The following is a 23,442-nucleotide window of genomic DNA, read 5'->3' as shown; positions in this document are numbered from 1 at the left end:
CGGTTGCAAAATTGATAGAAAAAGCACATTTGAAGGGCGCCATTTACTTGGTAGATCACTAGTGTCTTGGTCCTCCAAGAAACAAAATAGTGTGGCATTGTCCACTATCGAGATAGAGTACATTGTCGCAGGTGCTTGTTATGCACAAATTCTTTACATGAAGCAAACTCTTCTAGACTATGCTATAGTTCTAGAAAAGGTATCTCTCTTGTGTGACAATGAGAGCGCTATAAAGCTTGCTAATAATCCGGTTCAACACTCTTGCACCAAGCACATAGATATCTGCCATCATTTTCTTAGAGATTATGTTGCTAAAAATGGTATATCACTAGAAGGTGTAAGGACCGATGATCAATTGACGTATATCTTCACTAAACCGCTAGATGAGGCTACATTTTGTCGGTTGAGGAATGAGCTAAATGTGCTTGACTTTAGTAACTTCACTAAAAAATGAACTTATGTTGTCCCTTGTATTGCATTGTAATATAAAACATGTTTAATTTTTAGTAATGCATTTAGGGCTTGTCTAACATGGTTAAGATAACCGCCAAAAAGCGTGTGAAGAAGCATAACCTTGGATCAAACTTGACAAGCAACTAGACTTACTTTCAAGTATTGCATGACATGTGCATGTGTGCTGCTTTGTTGTTTCTTTTCGGTTATCTTTTGAGCACCCGCTGTGTTTATCCATAAATAGGGAGAGCATTTGAAGCTCCTATTGGTCATAAAACCCTCTTGTGTGGTCACATGATGCTCCTCGCCCTTTTTGTTGCCTATTTTCTTAAAATGAATTATAGCCAAAGGTAAATTATTTAGAAAAACTTGAGTGTTTGAGAGAGGTCTCTCATATCAGTCCCAATTGGTGTTTATTTGGGTCTTATTGAAGTTTGGGACTTGATTGGGAGAAAGCGTCATGAAAAAAGGAGGAGTGTCTATAGTTGAAGAGGACTAGACACGGGGATCGACCTAACTTGTTGCAGCGTCCGATCAGTACATCAGGAGGAGATACAGTTGCTGAAGAAAGACCAGGAAGATGAACAGTATTTCATGCATGTCAGGTGTGGAGTTGAATCCGCAGTTCGATCAACATGAGGAAGTTAACAGAAAAGGATCAGACTTAGAGCTACGTCCAGTCACAGTGCATCGGACATGTCCGATCACCATTTGGGCATTTCTAGACCTCGTTGTACTCGACCGGACTCTGGTTTTCTGTGTCCGGTCGTTTTCATCCGGTGCATCCGATCACTGAAGTGCAAGCGGAAAGGTCTTTTCTTTTCTTTCCTTATCTGTCATGGGGGCCCTCATTTATTTCACCTCACTGCCGCACTCGCACCTGCACCTCCACTATTTCACCCACACCTGCACTTTCGATTATTGTGGCCCCACCGTCGCATAGCCTGCGCACCCACACCGCCTGCATCACACCGCCACATCACCATACGCGTCTCGCCCGCTGTCACGCTCCACTACGCCGTCGTGTGCTCACGCACCACCGTGTCGCCATGTTACCATCCTCTTGCGTCGATGGTTTCGCAGCACCATGCCTCCTTGACTGCCGCACTACTTCGCATCACCTAACCCTAGCCCTTGATTTCAATTCTAATTCCTCTCTTGGCTGTATGACCTTGCAGTGCTATTGTCATTCCCGTGTGGTGTCCCTATGATTGACAACTTATCCCTTTGCACGTCTTGGGATTGTTCTATGGTAGCAAGCCACATTCGCTCATTACTTTCCTACTGCTTGCTGTCCATTAGGTCATTCGCTTCCCTAGTATATAAAGTTGCTTATATATATACCTCCTATTTTATCATGTAGTTTGTTCGGGCAATGAGTCTGCTTGGCAGTTGGACAGTTGATAGATTTACTCGAGGCCAAGCCCGTGAGTACGGATTGAGGCCAATGCCTCATGAGTGTTCAAGTTGGTAGTTGTTTCTTATCAGTGGCAGTGATTCTTGTCAGCTTTAGAGATGGCATGTTGCAAGAATGTCAGGGGTGGTCCTGGCAATGAGGATCCATCGCTTCTGCCTCGCCTAACTGCTCAGCAAAAAGGAAAGGCGAAAAATACTACAAAGAAGAAGCACAAGAGAGATGATGTTGAGGTAGAGAGAGCATTAGCAGTGGTAGCCATCGTAGAGCGAGCCGAGATAGGTGGAATCTGGTAGTGGCATCCGTATAGGTGATCAGTTGTCACTAGCTCAGAGGGCCACCAGTCGAGAGGATTAAGACTAGTCTTGGTAGTCCACCTGGGACCATCATGCTTGGAGGATGGTGTGTCTCTTTAGAGGAGAGTTCAGACTCAGGGGGTGACTGAATAGCAGACATAGTTGGTAGAGCAGATAGAGGACGCTCAATAGGGAGAGCAGGTTGAGGAGATAGAGTAGGCAGCACAACCATAGCTTTGATGCTCTAGTCATACATGCACTCAGGTGTCACCGAGGCTTCAGACATAGAGGCGGGGCCCTCATCCACCTCCTAGACCATAGGGTCCACCTCTGGTTGTTCACCTTGACCTAAGGGCAGCCACAGCCAGATAGATGCAGCAGCTACGGTTCGTATAGTTTGAGGATTGGTTTCTGCTGAGGTGGGATGAGTGTGCCTCAGAGCACTTCTACACTATGTTGTAGGAGGACTTCTATAGTGCATGTCTCAACAGTGGTGTTGCCTTCAGATCTCAGCGAGTCTACTCCTTAGAGTCTCTAGTTGCAGCTGTAGGTGAGCATATCTGTCCTCACCTCACTTATCTGCCAGGCTTGTCAAATCTCCTTGGATGGACTGGTCGATATGTTCCATCTTGAGTCTATGAGTTCTACTCGTCCTTATGGATTGATCTGAGACACGGATTTATTCATTTTGCTTTCTAAGGGCGTGACTATAGGCTCCAGAGCTCGAGGGTTAGAGAGATACTGAGGATTCTAGAGTCATTTATTCGTCTTTCACAAGGCATGCTATGGATAGATAGAACCTCCGAGATGCCCTCACGGTGGACTTGTGCCACCTACAGATCTTGTCAGACCTTGCTTCATAGAGCCATTTGGCGAGGGGTCGAGCAGGACACCACGTGACCTTACACCTACAGCTCGGCTCCTTGATGCTATTATGAGGAGGACTCTGCTTCTAAGGATGAGCTACTGTGAGGGCCTGACTCAAATTTAGCTGTGGCTAGTGCATTACCTGGTGTCTCAAATTGTCTTTGATATTTGGGATGTGATGCTTTCAAAGATGGAGGACATACTAGCAGCGGGTTTTAGAGGTCACCATCAGCTGTCTTATGCTCATTAGATCACTTTCTTACTCCAATAGGTAGTTCCACATAAGTCCCCAGAGAGAATGGCAGAGTGGACATGTGCGACTACTAAGTTTCCACAGTATGACATGAGCCAGATGCTACGTCACAGTCGAGAGAGGACACCTCGCCAGCTGAATCATCGCCCAGAGGTACCAGAGATAGCAGCTCAGCAGGATGAGATCATCAGGGGCATCATAGAGATAGAGGAGGAGCAACTTGATGCATAGTAGGAAGATGAGGTCGAGACCAACCCAGGTGATAGCTCAGACGATGACTATTAGCTGATTTCACAGATGGCACCTTGTCCACATGATAGAGAGTCCAGTGGCTTCAGCTCAGCTCCACCACAGCCACCATTGACCAACCCGACACTCCTACCTGTTCTTGAGTGGATGAGGTAGGACCAGGCATGCCAGTCATAGGAGACCGCAGCTGCACTTGCTTAGGTTCAAGCACGACAGGATGAGTTTCAGCGGTAGTAGCAGGCCATGCAGCAGCAGCATCTTATGATTCAGCAGTAATTACTCAACTTCATGCAGCATGTATTCACTGCTATTGGGGTTGATCCTCAGTAGTCTACATTTCAGATAGGCTAGCCTACCACCACCACTCCAGTGACTCCAGCTATATATCCCAGTGGGCTATCGAGTTAGAGATAGCCAGCTCTTAGTTTGCCTCACCTACAGAGCAAGTGTCTCAGTGGTTTGCTTCACTAGGGACAGCTCAGGGTCTGCACTTTACTCCTATTGTTATGGGCTTCACTCTGACTCAAACTTCTTTGGCATTAGTGATGGACACCCCAGTCTCTAGGAGTCTTGGAGCTACCTTCAGTGAGCTCATAGGGCAGCCTACACCTCTAGTGTTCTGAATCTCTATCCCTACCACAACTGCTCTAGTTACCGGGACTACTAAGACATTTCCATCGTTTGTTGCATCATCCAAGCCACCTTAGACAGTCACTCCTACACTTGAGGCTTTAGTGATAGCGACATCGATAGATGTGGCTCCCCTTCCTATAGTGACACCTACAGAGTTACAGGCCATGCTAGTTACTGACTAGACCCAGACCGCTTCACCTTCACTTCTAGCTACAGAAGGTCAGACCCCTCAGAGTTTAGGGTCAGAGGATGATGCAACTTAGTTCTAGGTCTCTCACCTGCACCTCAGTGCCCGACTTGACTACTCCTGTCCCGCCATCTGATCTTTAGGTTTTGGTGCTTGACGCCAAAGGGGGAGAGGGACCGGGTATGTTAGGGACCGAGTATGTTAGATTTAGGGGGGAGCGTTTGAGATGGACTCGATTCTTTTGGTCTTTCGTGTGTGATACTTCATGAATTCATGTTTACTTTCATGCATTGTATTATATACATGTGATGGTGAGACTTATGTGACATGTGTGCTCTCTACTTTGTTTTATATAAGTAATGTCACTTGGTTATACTCATTGGTTTTGCTTCCGCGTTTTACTCTGATTCAAATGAGCTTTACTTCATGTACTCATACTTATTTAATATCTTTTGAGTACACCATATTGGCTTGGGTCATATAAGCATGTCTAATCCTTTTGCTCTTATTAACAAAAGCATATATGAACCAAGCATGTTGAAAACCTCACTCATCTCTTTTACATACTCGAGGTTGTGTTGTCATCAATCACCAAAAAGAGGGAGATTGAAAGCATCTAGGCCCTCAGTTGGGTTTTAGTGATTAATGATGACACGAGATTACTATAACTAACGTGTGTTTTGTAGAGGCAATTTGAGTTATGTCATGGAAATGGAAATTGATTGGGCAATCATGGTTGTCATGCCCCTATCGATCGAAATCATTTTGGTTTTCAAAGGATGGACGACAAGGATTAAGGACGGACTAGTTCTAAGTGTCGTTTGGTGTTGGAGAGACACTTAGAGTAGTATAGGACTTTGTTTTTCCTTTGGCCATACTATTAAGGGGGGTATGGACTAGTAACTTAACCTAGGTGAGTCTAATGGATTAGGTGTGGTACACACTTGTCAAACTTAGCACTAAGTAGCTCAGGAATAGCCCTAAGATCGATAGAAATCAACTTCATTCTCAAAGAATTTCGAATTAGAAGTAAATAGGGAGTCAAATGATTGACCAGACAATGGTTTGGTTGTGACCGGACACAGCTTGGAGAGTCTAGTCAGTTCATTTGATCGGCAACAGCAGTCAGAGTGGGACCGAACACTAGACACCAGTGCTCACCGGACGCGACGCTAGCCGTATCTGTAGCAGCATGGACAGGCTATTGACCATGGACCAGACGCTGAACAGAGAAATGACCAGACTCTAGGTGCTAGTATCCGGTCAACATCAGTAAGGTTCTAGCGAGGTTTTTTGTTGACCGAACACGACCGGTGGGTGCTGACCAGACATAGGCTAGAGTCTGGTCAGAGCAAATGGCTCTTTCTGACACACTGACGCATTAAACTGACCGGTGTGTCCGGTCACCTTGACCAGAGCATCCGATCATCCCTATACTTGCTGAGTTGGACCTCAACCGTTATGTTTTGAATGGGGGGGGGTATAAATACATATCCCACTCGTCCATTTGAGATCTCTTGCCCATTTGTTCAACTGAGAAATACCTTTGGAGTGCAAGGGAGAGCAAGAGCCTAGTGGGGTGATTGAGATTTGATAATCAAAGATTAAGGACCTCATTAGTGCATAGGGAGTAGCAAGTGTGCATCCACCTTACTCATTAGGCTTGTCTTGGTCAAGTAAGAGTTTGTGCTTGTTACTCTTGGTGATTGCCATCACCTAGATGGCTCGGTGGTGATTGGGAGCTTGGAGATCATCCATCGGAGCTTGTGGATGACCCAAGTCATTTTGTGAGCTCTTATGGCGATTCACCGCGATGGAGTGTCAAAGAATCTACCCATAGAGAGCCCTTAATCCTTGTGTGGATCAAGTGGGAGCTACACCCTTGCATGGATGCTCCAACGAGAACTAGTGGGGAGTGACGACTCTCCAATACCTTGGGAAAAACATCACCGTGTTCCTTTCCCTCTCTTTATTTTGAGCATTTACATTTGAGCAATTCATTTTATGTCTTTATATTCCTAGAATTGCCATGCTAGAGTAGGATTGGAACATATGGTGCAAAACTTTTGTACAGGAGAACAATAGAAATACATTCTAGACACAAGGGGTGAAATGGGCTAAGTGTAGGGCTTAATTATTGCAAAAAATAGAATTAGTCCAATTCACCCCCCCTCTTAGGCATCTTGATCCTTTTGATTAGGTCATGTCCTATTTTTTTAAAATGGGATCATTCTATCTCACATCTGGTTCAATGGATAATGTTGCCTAGTTTGGTAGGAGGGATTTGGAAAGTGTGATGGACGTTAAGGCCTTCCGCATTAGGCACCGTGAGTGGTAGGCCACACATGTATATCTCCTTTCTCCTCACATGGATTTTACATTCCTTTACCTGATGGCGCTCGCTTGCTCGCCCCTACCACCCTACCCCCTATCCGCCCTCGTGGTGCAACCCATGCAAGGAGATGGAACCATGACTAGAAGCCATTACACTGCTCGATTGAAATAGAGAAGAACCACGAGTTCAGTCGCTGTGCTTGCTCATCATCCCTGTCCCCCCTTCTCGTCGACTCACCCACCTGGACTTATCACACCAATGCTTGCTATAATGATAGCACTCGCCTGCAACAGAATCAAAATACTGCTTTCTTGTGGCAAAGTGGGGTGTCCTCATGTCTTGGATTCCAAGAGATGGATCCCACCTATATTATCTATAGAGAATATTTTTTTAAAAAATGGATCCATCCTACTCGCTTCTAAACAAACACCCTAGAAAAAAGGGGATCGATCTATTTCATCGTGGTTGGCCTTCAACCAAACATGTGCCTAGAGGGGACCCTATTTTCTATCCTCCTCATTTGGTTAGAATATGTTAAAGGATATAGATGAGACAAATTCATCTACTAAGTCCTTAATATCAAGCTCTTGAACGCCAACTTAATCATTGAGGAAAACAAAGACTTGTTATTACGTACGTTGTTGGCCTATAATAGCCTATCTGTAATACTCATATGCCTAATCTAATCATGTTAGCTAACGAAACAAAGGCCCTGTTCGGCTTACCCCATATTCAGCTTGTTCGACTTCTTTTTTCAGCCGAAATAGTATTTTTCTCTCACACCAATTTAGCCAGAACAGTGTTTTCAGCCAGTTTCAGCCAAGTTTCAGACCAGCGAACGGGGCCAAAGCAACCGTCGTTAACGAATTAAACGCCAGCCAGCCAAGGCAATGACCCCCGTTCTGTTGCGCACACTCGGTGGTGACCCGACCCATGAGCACACACACAAGGCAAACGAGGCCCACTTAACCACCGCGATCCATTCGCCACCTCATGCACACCCTACCCCACCTCACCCGCGTTGGGCCCACGTTCAAACTGTCCCATAGGTCATGGAAGAGACTGCTTTGAGTGCCATGGGCCTCATAGGCCATACTCTACGGCCGCTTTGGTGTTTTCATCCATGCCACCTCACTCAACGTGCTAATCATGATGGAACTGACGGCTGTGCGGTCGTACCCCTAGTGGGACCGATTTTTTTTGGTTTTTTGCCCTTTTTTGAAAGTGTGTCACAAATATGCCCCTAAAGGTATGCTTTCAAAATCTAGACCCTTAGCTCGGCTCCAGTAGTAATTGGTGCCGAGATTACATGTCTTGACGCCAGAGCATTTGGCGCCAAGCTTCCTCGGCCACGTCGGCATCGACTGTAGACATGGCGGTGACATGGCATCCACCTTGGTGCCGAGGTCATTGGCTGCCAAGGTTGGCGTCGGGATTATTGGCGCCAAGCTTGGCTGTCGGGATTATTGGCATCGAGGTGGTGTTTTAACGCAGCGCCCAACCTTTCTTGTCGAGGCTTCTTCCTCTTCTTTCTCCTCCCTCTCGGGTTTTTGCTCTGCCCACTTCGCCGTACCTCATGACTCGGCTTATTGGACCTTGGAAACTTTGATTTGATCCATAGATCTTCGAGAGCAAGGTATCCTCGCTCCCCTCCTAGTTTTTTTGCATCGATTCGGTATATATTAGTCAAAATTTTCAACCTAAGAATCATCATTACTTAGAGTTTCATGCAATTTTTAATATTTTTATTATACAGCCGTAGGATGCCAAGGCATAGGAAAAACTAGCATACCAAGGTAATCTCAACTGCATATTGTTATATTATGGGTTCATTGTTGTGGATCAAATGGGAAACCCTAGGTTTAGGGTTTAATGTTAATTGCTTTTGGTTCTTAGAATGAAATTGGTTAAATTATAGTTATGGTCGGATTACCAAAAATACCTTCGACCTATTGCCTCTACCTAGTGGTGTTCCTAGTGCCCATGTTTGCGACGATCCTTGCAAGGTAGCCAAGTCCGATGAAGATGACATGTATAGGCAGAGGTATTAGATGTGTTCCAATTTTGTGTTTGAGACTACACTTCGTCAGCGCCGCATTAACAAGATGGTGAGGAATTGATGTTGTGTAATAATTATTTGGTGTCATATGAAATCTTGCATGATTTTTTTATTTTGTAACAATTATATTTGTTGCAGACCCTCTCCACCGCTCTATGATTTTGAGTAGTGGATCGACACTAAGATCAAGCCTAAAGACAAGGAATGGATGCAGAACTATTGCAGGTGGGAGGCAGAGGACAAGGAGATGATGGAGAAGAGACATAGAGAGGAGACTACAAAAATGGAGCACAAGGAAGAGGAGGAAAGGAGGCATGTTGCTGCGTACAAGGAGGAGAGGGAGAAGAAGCTTGAGCATGCACATCGAGCGAAAGCAGCGATGTAGGAGAATCCCGATGCCCTAAGGAAGGGAAAGTGGTCTCGTTGCACTCAATAGTCTCCATGACCTGCTAGTTTTATGGTTTATTCATGAACAATTGAAACTGCATTTGCCCCCTATGTGGGTTTTAGTGTATTGATGACATCCAAGTTAGGGACTAATAAGATCTTAATGAGATATATTGTAGCTTTATTCCCTTGAAAGTTTCAAAGAGTTGATTTAAGATGAAATGGTATCCCTCAATTCTTGAAGTGCAAAAGGCGGACGAACCCAAAGCGCTCTTCAAAGAATTTTATTCTGTTTTGGGTTTAGGTATGCCGTACTATAAAGAGGGATGCAAGTTTAGGTGGTCTGAGAAAGATAGAGTGCTCAAGCATAAAAATAAAATCTAAAGAGTGACACAAAATCACCTCACGAACACTTAGATATAGTTTATGGACTTTTGGTAGCCGGAAGTCCTAGCATGAACCAGGAGTTCTGGCAGTTGAAATTTCGACATTCGGTGCCGGAAGTCCCGGCGCTTGTTGACTTAGCCACCAGCCTGCCTACGCACCTTCGTCCATCAGAAGTCCCGACAAGAGTCGGGAGTTCCAGGTGCTGAAAGTCCTAGCTCTCGCCGGAAGTCCAGATGCCCTGGGACTTAGCCCCCTGGCTCGGCTGTGCGTCAGGAGTCTCAACAAAAGTCAGAAGTCCCGACTGCCAGAAGTTCTGGCATTTTGCTAGGAGTTCTGGCTCTAGCTGTGTTGACCATCTTTGACTATGCCTTGAACAATATTTTGTAGAAGGGCCGGAAGTTCTGGCGATCTATGTCGAAACTTTTGACTCAGATCTGAAACGGTTGGATTTGCCTATGAGTATAAATAGCTCTCTCCTCTCTTCTAACTAGGACTACTCATTCATTGCTCACCAACCTTTGTCCAAAACAGCTCCCAAGCATTCAAGGCACCACTCTCCTCTCCCCTTTGCTCCAATCTTCGATTTCCATAGGATTTCCATAGAGTGAAAGGAGAGTGGATTGAGTGAGAGAATCACTTTGGCAAGCTTGAGCACTTAATTTCTTTGTCAAGCTGGTTGGATGTACGTCTATTACTCTTGGGTTCTTGGAACCCTAGCCGGCTAGGCGCCGCCCAAGAGCTTCCATCTTGTGAAAGGAGCCTTGGAAAGTTTGTATTACCCTTGATTTCTTAGTGGAAAGCTCAAGTAACCTTTGTGGTTGCTTTGAGAGATGCAAGGAGGTGGAAGAGACTCCGACCTTTGTGGTCACCTTAACAATGAGGACGTAGGAGCTCCTTTGTGGGGTTACCAAACCTCAAAATAAATTCTTGTGTCCCGCGTGCTTCTTGTTGTTGTTGTTATGATTTGTGCTATCATATTTGTTCTTCTTGGTTTGTCTTTCTTCCCAAATCTCCTCTTAGGGTTTGGACTCGATCTACGAAGTGGTGACCTTTCGGCGTCAAATAAGCAACCCCAACACTTCTCCTTACCACTAAGGAGTGGGGTTGCAAGATATCTTTCACTCAAAGTTCGTTTTAGCACTTGTAGTGCAATTCTCGTAGGTGCCGAAACTCCCGACTGTTTGCGTCGAAACTTCCGAGTGCTGGAAGTTCGATCCCAAACTGTCGGGACTTTCCGACTGTCACTGACATTTGATTTTGAGATTACGCAGAAATTTTTAGATATGCCTATTCACCCCCTTCTAGGCATTGTTTAGATCCTTTCAACAATGTTATCTACTGTTGGACTTTTCATTGTGTTATCATGTAATGCACTTTAAGTATGGACATACTTAGGTCATGTACTGCGTTATTTAGTTTGTCAGCATGTACTTCTAGTATTATTGTGTTGTTTAATATGTCATAGTATTGGACTTTTCATTGTGTTGTTGTTTTCATTATCTGTGGTCATAATATTCAGTTTAATATTGCGGACGTAGTAAAATGAGATCACGTACTGCTAATAAAACCTAACGAAGTAGGGCATTATATAATTCAACACGCATAACACATGAAAATGGCATGTGAGAACATGTACCAAACTAGGGTACAAAGGTCTTGAACTAAACCTAACATGCCTTAGGTAATTGAAGCGAACAACAAGCACACGAAATGGCATGTTAGAACATGTACCAAACAAGGGTACATAGTTCCTTCAACTAAACCTAACATGCCTTAGGTAATTAAACCAAACAACAAACACATGGATATGCCATGTGAATAAGATAGGGTCGTCCTAGTAGTATGGCCACATAGCAAATTGTGTTGCACCTTCTCCACAGTAGCCTCCTATTGTTGTAGTGGTGGTGGGGGTGGCGGCGGAGGCCCCTTGTTCTTGTGATTAGGGCAAGTGCAATATGAATCATTGTAGGAGTGCCTCTTGTGAACCTACACTATTGTTGTTGTCCATCAGTCTTCGTCTTCCTTGTAACAGCTGCTAACTTCCCTTTGTAGATCAAAGATACGATCCTGTAGGTACTAGATGTACTGCTGACGCGGATAAATTAGTTGAGGATCAACCCACCTAGTGAACCCATAGTTTTCTTCGGACTCGGAAGACTACAATAAGTATGTCCTATGAGTTGTAAGGGTATTCGAGAAACATATTTAACAAGCAAAATATAATAGCAATTACCCATGCTCGCGGGCATTTGAAGAAGCGACAACCTCCGTTGATCTCCTCAGGTGAACATCTACACTAAGCAAGTTCTCACCATGCATGTATTTTGGTCAATCTTCCTTCCAGTTATCGTATCCTCTGATAGGGCACTCTTTAGTGAAATCACTATTGCTCTTGTGGGGAAACTGATACACTAGTTCCTCAAAGAAATCAGGACCAAGAGACCCCTCCCATAATGGAAGTTTCCTTCTTCTCCCCCTTTCCTCTCCCACTCCCAAAACCCTTTCCTCTAGATGACCCTCTAGACATTCCTACTTCAATGAAATTGAATACTAGTTTGGTTTTGCTTTTGGTTTGCAATGCATCCTAGAACACATATATATAGGCGGAGGTAGGTTTACTGGCCATTTTATTGTGTTGTAAATGCTCCTAGAAAGTCTACTCAGAATCACTGAAAAGCCTACATTGAAGGACACTAGAGAGCCTAGATTCCATGACTGAAAAGTCTATTCGAATTTAGACTTCAATCACTATTTCGAAGGACACTGAAAAGCCTATTCGATGGTGACATGATAAATCACTGTAAAGGCTAGATGCTATAGGTGTATTACACAAATGTACTTTAGGCAGAAAATTTTGGCATAATTTCCCCTATTTTTTGATGCAATCCATACACAAATATGACATAAATATTCATCTCAAATCATATACATGAGCATATTAATAGTCACACAATCCATAATTATAGTCCATAGTAGTTCATAGTCCATAATAATAGTCCATATAGTCCATAATAATAGTCCATACAATGTACAATAGTTCATAATAAAAGTCCACAAAGTCCATAATAGTACATAATAACATCTACCATAAACTCTGATGCGGTTCTGACCTGCTCTAACTTTTTCTAAAAGTACATGTCCTCAAGCTGTCGAGCAGCTTCCTGAAACAGATCAAAGTTATCCTTCACACCATCCTTCCAGAGTAGATTCTCGACAAGGTGCCGAGTATACCAACAATGGTGCAAAGGTGCATACCCCTCTATCTGCTCTCGCACAACATTAAGTATGCCCTGATGCCTATCAGATATGACGCCAACCTCCCTACCAGGCCCAACCATATGTATCCGGCCAGACTAACCTCAACAATCATCCCCAACAATCATTGTTCTTCTTCAACCAAAGCAAATGCCAAAGGAACCAACTTGTTGTTCGTGTCACATGATATGGCTATAAGAAGTGTGCCCTGGTAATTGCCAATCAAGAACGTACCATCAATAGAGAAGATGGGACAACAGTGCTTAAAGGCCTCAACACACTAAGGGAAGCACCAGAAAGCACGGAAGAATATCTATCTTCCATCCTTCCATGCATTTGGTTTTGGTATGTACTCATAATGCATGCCTGGATTCACCGCTTTGATTGCATTGAAAAGTACTGGCAGCTGCTCATACCCATCCTACTCGTCCCCATATATCATCTTCCATGCTCGCTGCTTAGCCCTCCAAGCTTTATCATAAGTTATCACATAATCTCCATACAACGCCTCAAAGGTCCTGATAATTGTCCTAACCTTTATGTTAGGTTCTCCCTGCAATATTCCTATCAACCGCTTAGGCAATGAGGATAGATGTCAACTATCTATGCTTCAGTGTGAGCACATGGTCTGCGCAATTGTGTGGCCCAACAACTTTTGTGATCTTCCACTTTTTGATGACCTTTTGCTTCCTTACACAAACCCTTCATGGGCAGCGTTCCTTGTTGCACACAACTGTGTAACGGCACCCCGCATATGAATACACGACCTTGTAAGGTCTCTTATATATCACTGCAAACGCTTGCAACCACCTCTTCAATGCAGGGATGTCCTTGAATACCCTACCTTTCTCAATTACCATGTTAGGGCCGGCCTTAGGAGCTTCTAGCAGCTCATCATCACGTGTTTCTACACATGCCTGATCGAAATGAGCAAGATCGCTGAACTCGTGAACTCTTGGATTACGGCGGCCGGGAAAGATACGCCTCAGCATCTCAATGCCACTCTTCGTCAGCTCTCTAATAGGACGATCATCATCAGAATCAAGAGCCCTTGCTATCTCATATGGCTCCGAATCATTTATAATTTCAATACTATTGGAGCCATAGAATCCATCTCCATAGTGCACTTGCGCAGCAACAGGGGGCACATCCACATTGTCAGGAATGTCTCCTGCAACATAAGTAGAAATACGAGGAAAGAATGAGAAAAATGGATGTAAGGAAGGGGGTAAGCTCCCAATAACGATGTGTATAAGACACTTGGATGATTCTGTGTCAAAGGGATCTCATGAGGAGGATCTGCCACAATATCATGAGTCCAATAAGCATCTCCAACAACCTCATTGGGGGCAGATTGAGCATTAGGAACTATAGGTGCAACCTCCACATCCATATCAGGTTCCAAGACGGGAGGGTCAAATTATGCCTGCTGACCCATTTCTGGAGAAAACCCATGAGGGATGCGATCAAGTACCACCCGATGCACAACCACATCCAAACTTTGGAACTGGCTCTTCATAGCCGATATCACATAGTTCCCCCACTGATCCGCACACCCAATTGGGATCATCTTCCTTAGGATATTGGGTGGGGAACCTAGGTGAAGTACACCCTCAACTATGATGCCATCATCTCCATGGCAATGTAGCTCCTCCTAAGCCCATGCAACCAACTCACTAAATGAAGTCTTCTCATTGAATAACAGCAGGCACGCTTTCCATATCAACAAACTCAACATATCCATAGCGATCTCTTTCCACGGTGCCTCTATGATATATGCTCACTAGGTTGTCCATCTATTAGTTCATACACAAATTCAAACACAAATCATTTATTCCAAAGTAGTTTTATATAGTACCTATCTAATACATACTAACTAACTACAACCTAAGTAAATAGGTTAATAACTAAGTATATAGATATAATCTAGTAACTAAATAGCTAAATTCTACCCTAAATAACTAAATATACAACTAGCTATCTAACTATATCTATGTACCTATGTATCTATGTATGTATCTATCTACATACCTATCTCACTAAGTAAATCAACTACCTACGTTATCACATTTACTAGTAAGTACCGAATAATCAAACTAGAGCTACAATTCACGCTAACTAAGTAACTACATTGCATATTCACAAATTTTACTTGTCCGATGAATGCAACAAACAGAGCAGGCGACGTTGGAGGCGAAAAGCACTAGCCGAACTTGCCCGCCATGGCGGGTGCTGCGACCTTGTAGCCGAACACCAGCCCCTCCCCTCGTCCCTTTCCAAGGTCTGCCCTCGACACTTCGAGGGCCAACAGCAGCAATGGAACAGCCGGCGGCAGGGATCGGGCGGCCAGCGAGGAGGGGCCGACTCGTGGATGCCGGTGCAGGGGCCGGGTCATGCCCGGGTGGAGCAGACCTGCCACGCGGACAACAGTATCGACGACGAGGTCGCGGTGTGCCGGGAGTAGGAGGACGGGGTCGGCGGGCGGGCGGGCCGGCGAGAAAGGAAAGAGGAAGAGGAAGAGGAAGAAGAGATAAAGAAAAGGGAGCCCACATGTCAGGCAGGCACGGCGCCAAAGATGTAGGCTCCGAGCTCGGCGCCAAGATCTATGGCGTCGAGCTGGCTGCCACATCTGCCTCGGCGCCAGCGTGGGCACAAGACGTGTAATCTCGGCGCCAATTACTACGGCGTCGAGCTGAGGGTCTAGATTTTGAAAGCATACCTCTAGAGGTATATTTGTGACAAACTTTCAAAAAAAAAAGGGCAGAAAAAACAAAAAAATTCGGCCAGTGGGACAGATCGGGGCTGTTGGCGCACGAGCGGACGGCTGAGATCGGATGCACCGGAAAACCTAGGACTAGGACACGTCGGTGCTGGGTGCTTGGATTTGTCTTGGCGCGGTGCGGTGGGTCGCGGATCCTTTGCGGCTGCCGGGCTGGCTGGCTGGGCGGCCGTCAACGTCCAGGGCGTTGGAAAGTCAAAAAGGGCCCTACCGGAGACCCCGCTAGCCTCCGACCGATCCATCCGACGCTACCAGGCACCACCGGCGCAGTGGAATCCGGATCGGATCCTCTCAGCTCGCCTTTGCTGTGCTCGGTTTCTGTCGAGAGCGATGATGATGGCCTATTGGCCTGGTGGGCACGTTGGGGATTTCATTTCACACGAGCAATTGGTATGGGTCAACTAACCGCAATAATGACCGGAGGTGGTACTAACTACCGGAGTTAACTGTTGCATGCGTGAGCAAAAATTGCACTCCATCATGGCGTGATGACAAGGATTAGTAGTGGAGGTTATTAGGCTGTGGTTTTCGTTGCGATCCGCACGTAGTAGCCACTGGAGTACAATCGTGTGTTTACTTCCGGGGAAGGCAACGAGGGGTACGTTTTGCACAGGTCGCTTCCAAGTATTTGGGAAAATGATGTTTTTCTTTTCGTATACTTGTGCCAAAATGAGTTCGTATGGACGTTTTCGTTGGACAGTAGTATTAGTTGCGTACGTAGCTCTCGTGTCAGGTCTAGTTCTTTAAGAAAAATGGAAAAAAAGCTGTAATCTAGGAAGTGGGGGCAACGATATTAATCTCTCAATAAATGATAATTGCACGTACTTGGGTTTTCGATAATTGCACGTACTTGAAAATGATAATGAGTAGTAGTAGCATAGACGGTACAAGGACGTGCCGAAATGAATCGGTCTTCTTGCCCTTTAAAGATGACATCGTATACTTCACGTGATGCAGCCATAAGAAGTTACCATTGTGACCGATGGTTTATAGTAAAGTAAACCCTTTTTTGAAAAGTGTTGATCGTGGTGAGGATTGACTGCGATTTTGTCGTTGAATTATTGCCATATTGTTGGGTTATTAGTAGGGCTACGAGTACTGTCTTGATGTAGTTTTGTTATTTATTTATTTATTTATAGTCAAACTAATCCATTAACCACCTGCGCACCCGAGAGATATAAGGGGCGGCTTAAGAGGTGTCTGGGACTGCTCCGCTCTATGTTTTTTTTAATCAAATGGTTTCAGCTTCACGCACTCTATTCGAGAAAAAAAGGGTGGAGTTGTGAGATGCTCCATAAACTCTAATTTTTCATGGAGGTGCTCCACGATAGAGTTTGTGTAGCAGTCCCAAATACCCCATAAGTCCTCGTGCCAAGCAGAGCTCCATGAGAGTGAGATCATAGAGCAAGAAGAGGAAGAAGGACCAAGATAAGTATACGAAGAAGGATGAGCTACTCCTCACCACCCCACCCTCGAAGGACCATTTTCTGCAGCCGTTCTTATGCTTAACAGGAGAAGCTACGTGTACCTGCCGGGTCAGGCGACCCCTATAAATTTTAGCAAATCCTAGGTGCATTTATTGTTTGCAAGTAGATTTTGTGCGTTGATCCGTGGAGCTGACCCGGATGGCCTTGATTCCTGGCTTCGCCCCTAACACCATACAGTGGTAAATAAATCTAATATCAACATTACTAAGATTTGTGCCAATTTTAATTGAAAATTAGGAAACGATCAACACCCGATATTTTATATGAAAATAGAGTTGAATGTTTATTAGAAACAAGTAATATAAAAATAATTTTAGTTGCCATAGAGACATCATTATTATCTCAATAGCGTGCAACATATGGATCTAAGAAATCGAGATTGTATCTCTCTACAGTATCCCTAAGGTGACATTGCATTGATTGGCTTGGTAGTCAGAGATATACGTGTGCGAATTCGAAATTCACTTGGGCCTTGTTTAAATTGGAGTTAGGAATCAGTATTTGACACTGTAGCACTTTCGTTTGTATTTGATAATTATTGTCCAATCATAGCCTAACTAGGCTCAAAAGATTTGTCTCGTAATTTACAATCAAACTATGTAATTAGTTATTTTTTATGTATATTTAATACTCTATGCATGTGTCCAAAAATTTGATGTGATGGAAAGAGAGTGAAAAAACTTCAATCTAAACAAGGGCTTGGGTTTGATGAATGCCGTGCACAATTCTGAGCAGATTCTAGAAGGATCCTTCTGCGAGATGACGTCAGGTTGATGTTGATCCGTTGATGGAGGACGGCCAACGGCGAGCGCTTCGTGTCTTTGCCGCCAAATATGGATGAGTATCTTTTGTACTCCTAGCTAGGTCAAAACAAAATCTTTCATCTTTTGTGCCCGCTTGATCAGATCTGGGAAGCAAATTTGAAACTTTGCTCCGCGTGGGTAGAGAATCGTAATAAAGAAACCCAAAGTTAATCAATGTGGTGGAGCTAGGCTAGGAACCTGAAATTTGCACATGTACTCAAGACGACTTCACTAGAGCAGGACTAGGTTGCAATCTTGGCTGAGAAACCCTTTTAGTCTCGGTTTCTCAACCGGGATTACGAATTCGGGACTAAAGGCCTCATTTAATCCTAGTTTTGAGAACTGAGACTGGAAGTGGACCTTTAATCTCGGTTGCTATTACCGACCAGGACTAAATGGCCCTCAGACATTGCACCGGGGCTGGCACGTTTAGTCCCAGGTGGTGTTTCCAACCGGTACTAAAGATTTCATTTTTTTTCTATTTTATTCCTTTTTATTTTATGGTTTCTTTTCAATTCAATTCTTTTTGTTTCGATTAGCTTTTCATATACGAATTCTACGCTGCTAATATACGTCCATATATACGTACGTATAAGGTTCCGTTCGAGCATTATACATAAATAACACACTAAAATATATGAAACTATATATATATATATATATATATATATATATATATATATATATATATATATATATACAAATATTTCAAGATGTTGTGCATGCATGAAATATGTACATATATATTAAAGTCACAAATGTACTCATGTCCTTAGGATTTCTTGCAACCCTAATCTTTCGTCGTTTGGCTACTAGGTATGAATTCTTTAGGGTCATAATAATACACGCTCTTGGGATCTATGACCTGCTCTAAAAGAAATCCTGACAATGCCTCTTGAATTGCTTTGATCTGGTCACATCACAGGACCTTTTGCTTCCTCCGTTCAATCTTCAATTCGAATGAAAGCCAAAGTATGAATATATATATATATACATATATATATATATATATATATATGATTATATATATCAACACAATGGTAATAAATAAATTGTGTATATTTTTACATACTTCGAGGATCTCTTCACTTGTTCTCCTTGAGTACTGTTGACGGTAGTTATCATTCATTATAAACTTCAATATAACTTGAAATAATGCATGAAAATGATCACCAACATAGACTTAGGGGTTTAAACTGACAAATCTAAGTTTAAACTGACAAATTTCACGAGTTTTGGTGAATCTGTGTTTTCACCAGGGTTATTTTAAAAACCGTTAGAATTTTTTAGAAGATGCTAGTGCTCATCTTCAGAATTTTCTGGAGATAAGTAGCACGGTCATCATCAAGGGCATTGCTCAAGACATCATACTACTTCACTTGTTTTCATTCTCACTTGTGGGACGGGCGAAGCAGTGGTTCTACATCAATAAAGATCACATCAACACGTGAGCAAAGTGTTCAAAGGCCTTCCTAGAAAAGTTCTTCCCTATAGGTAAGACAAATGCCTTAAGAGAAAAGATTTTCAAATTCTAACAGCAGGAGGGAGAAACCATTCCAGAAGCATGGGAACATTTCCAAGAATACATTTTAGATTGTCCTCATCATGGGATGGAAGATTGGTTGCTCATACAAGGTTTTTACCATGGATTAACTCAGAAAGCTCGCGAACAACTGGATGCAACTGCTGGAGGATCATTTATGTCACCCACTCTTGGAAAAGCTGAAACTCTTATGGAAAAGATAGCCTTTAATCAAGGTTGGTCATCATGTAACATTCAATTATGCAATAAGAGCGAAGAAGTACTAGAAGAGGTGTGTGCACTGTCAACCAAGATGGACGTACTGTTGAATTGGCTTGAACAGCGAGCCAATTACAAGAAAGATCGTTAGGCTATTCAAGATGCCTTTAATTCTTAGAATGTATGTGGAGAATACTTGGGGGTAGAATTCCCTAAATATCAGGAGGATGTAAACATCGTCAATAATTTTGCTCCACAACAATAGAGACAAGGATGGAATCAACAACAATGATCGACTTACCAAGGTAAGTACCCAAATAATTACTATAATACTCCTAAGCAACCATCCTTAAGAGACTTAATCTTAGAACAAGCTAGGATTAATGAAAATATTTCTAAGAAGCTTGCTTTTAATGATAAGGTCCTAGAAAACATAAATACTAAAATGGATAGTTTTTCTTTCGCCATAAAAGACCAACTTAGCTATAATAAAAAGATAGAATCACAATTAGCCCAGTTGGCTGCTGCTCTATCTTTTGCCACTAACCTTGAAAAGGTAAACGCTATAACCACAAGAGGTGGCAAGTCTACTCGTGATCCACCATATCCAACAAGGACAGGTAAGACACGTTGGTAGTGCAGGAAGAGGAGAAGAGAACCAATGAAGTTGATGAAGTTGGGCCATAAGAGCAAGAGTTACAACAAGATTTTCATGACACGACCCTCCTGCCGTTTCCATGCAGAAATCAGAAAGCCAAAATGAATGAGCAATTTGGTAAATTCGTAGAGGTAATTCAAAAGTTATATATCAATATTTCGTTGCTAGATGCCATACAGGTACCTACGTACGCGGAGTATCTCAGAGACATCCTCAGCAACAAAAGACCACTACCGTCTACTGAGGTAATCAAGTTAATGGAGGAGTGTAGTGCAGCCATCCTAAACACTTCACCTATCAAGAAGAATGATACAGGATGCCCCACTATCGATTGTTTGATCGGGAGCCAGAACTTTGAGAATGCGTTATGTGATCTTTGAGCAAGTGTCTGTGTCATGCCCAAAAAGGTGTTCGACAAGCTCAACTATTCAACCCTCATGCCAACATCAATGTGCTTGCAACTAGCCGACCAATCGGGCCGCTACCCTGTAGGAATCACTGAAAACATTCCGGTAAAAATACAAACTTTTTCGTTCCCGTAGATTTTGTAGTACTTGACATGCAGGAAGACATGAATACACCCCTCATTCTTGGGAGACCCTTCCTGAGCACTACAAATGCTCACATTGATGTCAGAGCCGGAGAAATTAAATTCCATATCAATGGGAAGGAAGAGTGGTTCGCTTTCAAGCCAAGACTGGAACAATGCTCTAATTTGGAGTGGCATAAAAAGCAAGTGCAACCGTTAAGGTCTCCATCTCTAGGACCAACTGATGCAACCGAAGAATAAACCCGAACGGAGAAGTCCGGTTCGGTGGACTTAAAATTCCGAAACCGCACCAGGAGGTAACTCGGTAGTTATCCATATTTACTTTTTCATACTGCATTAATCATTTTATCTTAGCATATTTACTTTTTATCACCTGCATCATGAAACAAAAATTCTCATCATGGCATTATAAAAACTTAAAACCCATGTACATAATTTTTACAGAGTAAAAACCCATAAGAAATATTTACCGTGGAGGCACAAAAATTTAAAAATACCATCATTCATCTTGTTATATTTCATAGTATCATAACATATTTTTGTATTATATTTTTATATATATACGGTAGAAATACGAGAAACACATGTGACCCACTCAACCTCCATTATTCACCTCCATTCCCACTCAACTGCATTATGTCATATCTCCACCGAAAGAAGCACCGACGGAGCTGATATTTTGCTTAAGGGTGAAGTAAAGATCCACGAGGAAAATAGAGAGGCCATTGGGCCAAGATGTGGGGCCGGCCTGCCCCACCACTTGGTCGGCTGGCCTGCAACCTCCCCCTCTATAAATCCCACTCCTTCCTTGCTGCTCTCAGCCTTCAACATGACACAATTCCAGCTCCTGAGTTCGGAATTCCATTTCAAAATTTCATAGTTGAATTTCTTTTAAGAAGAAGTAGTATTGAAGTAAGAAAGAGTGAGAGGAAGTTTGGCTATGAAAGTAGTGCTCAAATCTTGAGAAAGAGAGAGAGGTGCTGCTGAAATTTGAAAGAAAAATAGAGTTTAAGTGTGGTAGAGTTGTCCAAATCAAGAGAGGGAATTAAAAAGAATTAAGATGGAAGTCATGCCAAAATCTTGATTATAATATTTATTAGGTGATTTTGGATGACTAATCCTCAGACTACTGACTCTGGACGGATAACCACTAACATTTTCATCTCCTAATCCCGTTCCATGAGTTGGCTTGTTTTTGTCTCTTTTGCAGGAAAATGAGCAAGATCACCGGAAAACTCAAGCGGGCGATGTCGTTCCGTTCAACAAGGAATTCTTTATCTCGAGCAAGCACCGACATGGAGGTTGATCCGCCGTCTCCTGCTATTGGAGCACCGTCTCGATCAGCCCCCACAGAAAGGAATGTTCTTCTGCAATAGAAGCAGCTCAAGCTCCAGGGAGATAGGGAGAAGAACATCTACAAGAAGCTAAAGACCCAGGATTTCATGCTCACTCCTGCCTACGATCCAGCCCTACTAAAAGCCACAGGTATGACCATTCAATTCAAACTTATTTTTAAGACCGTAGGATGGGAGGGTGCTTAGGAAATTGATGAGCCGAGGTGTAAGCTTTTGACTATTGAATTCTTGTGCACTCTGCAACCCACTGATTCAGAAGTTTCATTTAGACTTTTCAAGAAAGAATTTTCTATTCCCTGGAAAAATTTTAGTGAACTTCTTGGATTTCACTCTTAGTGCATAATTGACATAGACTCTGCTATACAAGACTTTGATAGGAATAAGTGTTGGAGAGAGGTTTCAAAAGAAATTGTTTGCTACCGTCCTTGCACCAAATGAAATTCAGCACCCTACTCTGCGCTTCATGCATAAATGGTTAGGCTTTTTCTTATTTCCTAGAAGTGATTTCTGCACTATTAGGAATCTCCTACAACTAAAAAGAACAAAGTGTGGATATTTTTTGGTGCGACATTTGTTTTGGTTCGTCCGTCTGCCCATGCCTGCGATCCCACGATATCTCCCGTATGCATAATTCTCCTTGATTGAATATTGCCTGTCATATGATAGAGGAATCATGACAAAATAGGAAGTAGAAAATTATTGTGCTATCCATATACACATTTCATGTTTGCATGCACCAGCATACATGGCAACGAGTAAAAGGAAAGAGAATTAACACATAAGGAAAGAGAATTAAGACAAAAGGAACCTCTTTGCATTTCTGAGAACCTTGCCAAATCTGCCTACATTTAATTACTTCCCCTCTTTGCATTTGCAAAAGGGACATCTTTTTTCTCCTTTCATTTGGGTTCACGCTCACGTGTTCCATCGCCCTCGCTTACTGTTTCAGGTAGCGTGCCCATGCATTGCTACGGGACAACTAAATCTTTTGTACTAATCTCCTACAACTAAAAAGAACAAAGTGTGGATATTTTTTGGTGCGATATTAGTTTTGGTTCGTCCATCTGCCCACGCCTGCGATCCCACGACATCTCCCGCATGCATAATTCTCCTTGATTGAATATTGGCTGTCATGTGATAGAGGAATCACGGTAAAATAGGAAGTAGAAAATTATTGTGCTATCCATATACACATTGCATGTTTGCATGCACCAACATACATGGCAACGAGCAAAAGAAAAGAGAATTAACACAGAAGGAAAGAGAATTAAGACAAAAGGAACCTCTTTGCATT

The 23,442-nt window shown here is 43.2% G+C and overlaps 1 non-coding gene across 1 annotated transcript; it reads right to left on the bottom strand.

Moving 5' to 3' along the window:
- Positions 1-19,349: 19,349 nt before the first annotated feature.
- Positions 19,350-19,456, bottom strand: LOC136553097 (small nucleolar RNA R71). The gene has a single exon (XR_010783006.1). It is a non-coding gene; the product is annotated as a small nucleolar RNA R71 (small nucleolar RNA).
- Positions 19,457-23,442: the final 3,986 nt, after the last annotated feature.

Source organism: Miscanthus floridulus, chromosome 4 (assembly GCF_019320115.1).
Source record: "Miscanthus floridulus cultivar M001 chromosome 4, ASM1932011v1, whole genome shotgun sequence".
In the NCBI taxonomy this organism is placed as follows: domain Eukaryota; kingdom Viridiplantae; phylum Streptophyta; class Magnoliopsida; order Poales; family Poaceae; genus Miscanthus; species Miscanthus floridulus.
This window is presented reverse-complemented; position numbering and strand designations above follow the sequence as displayed.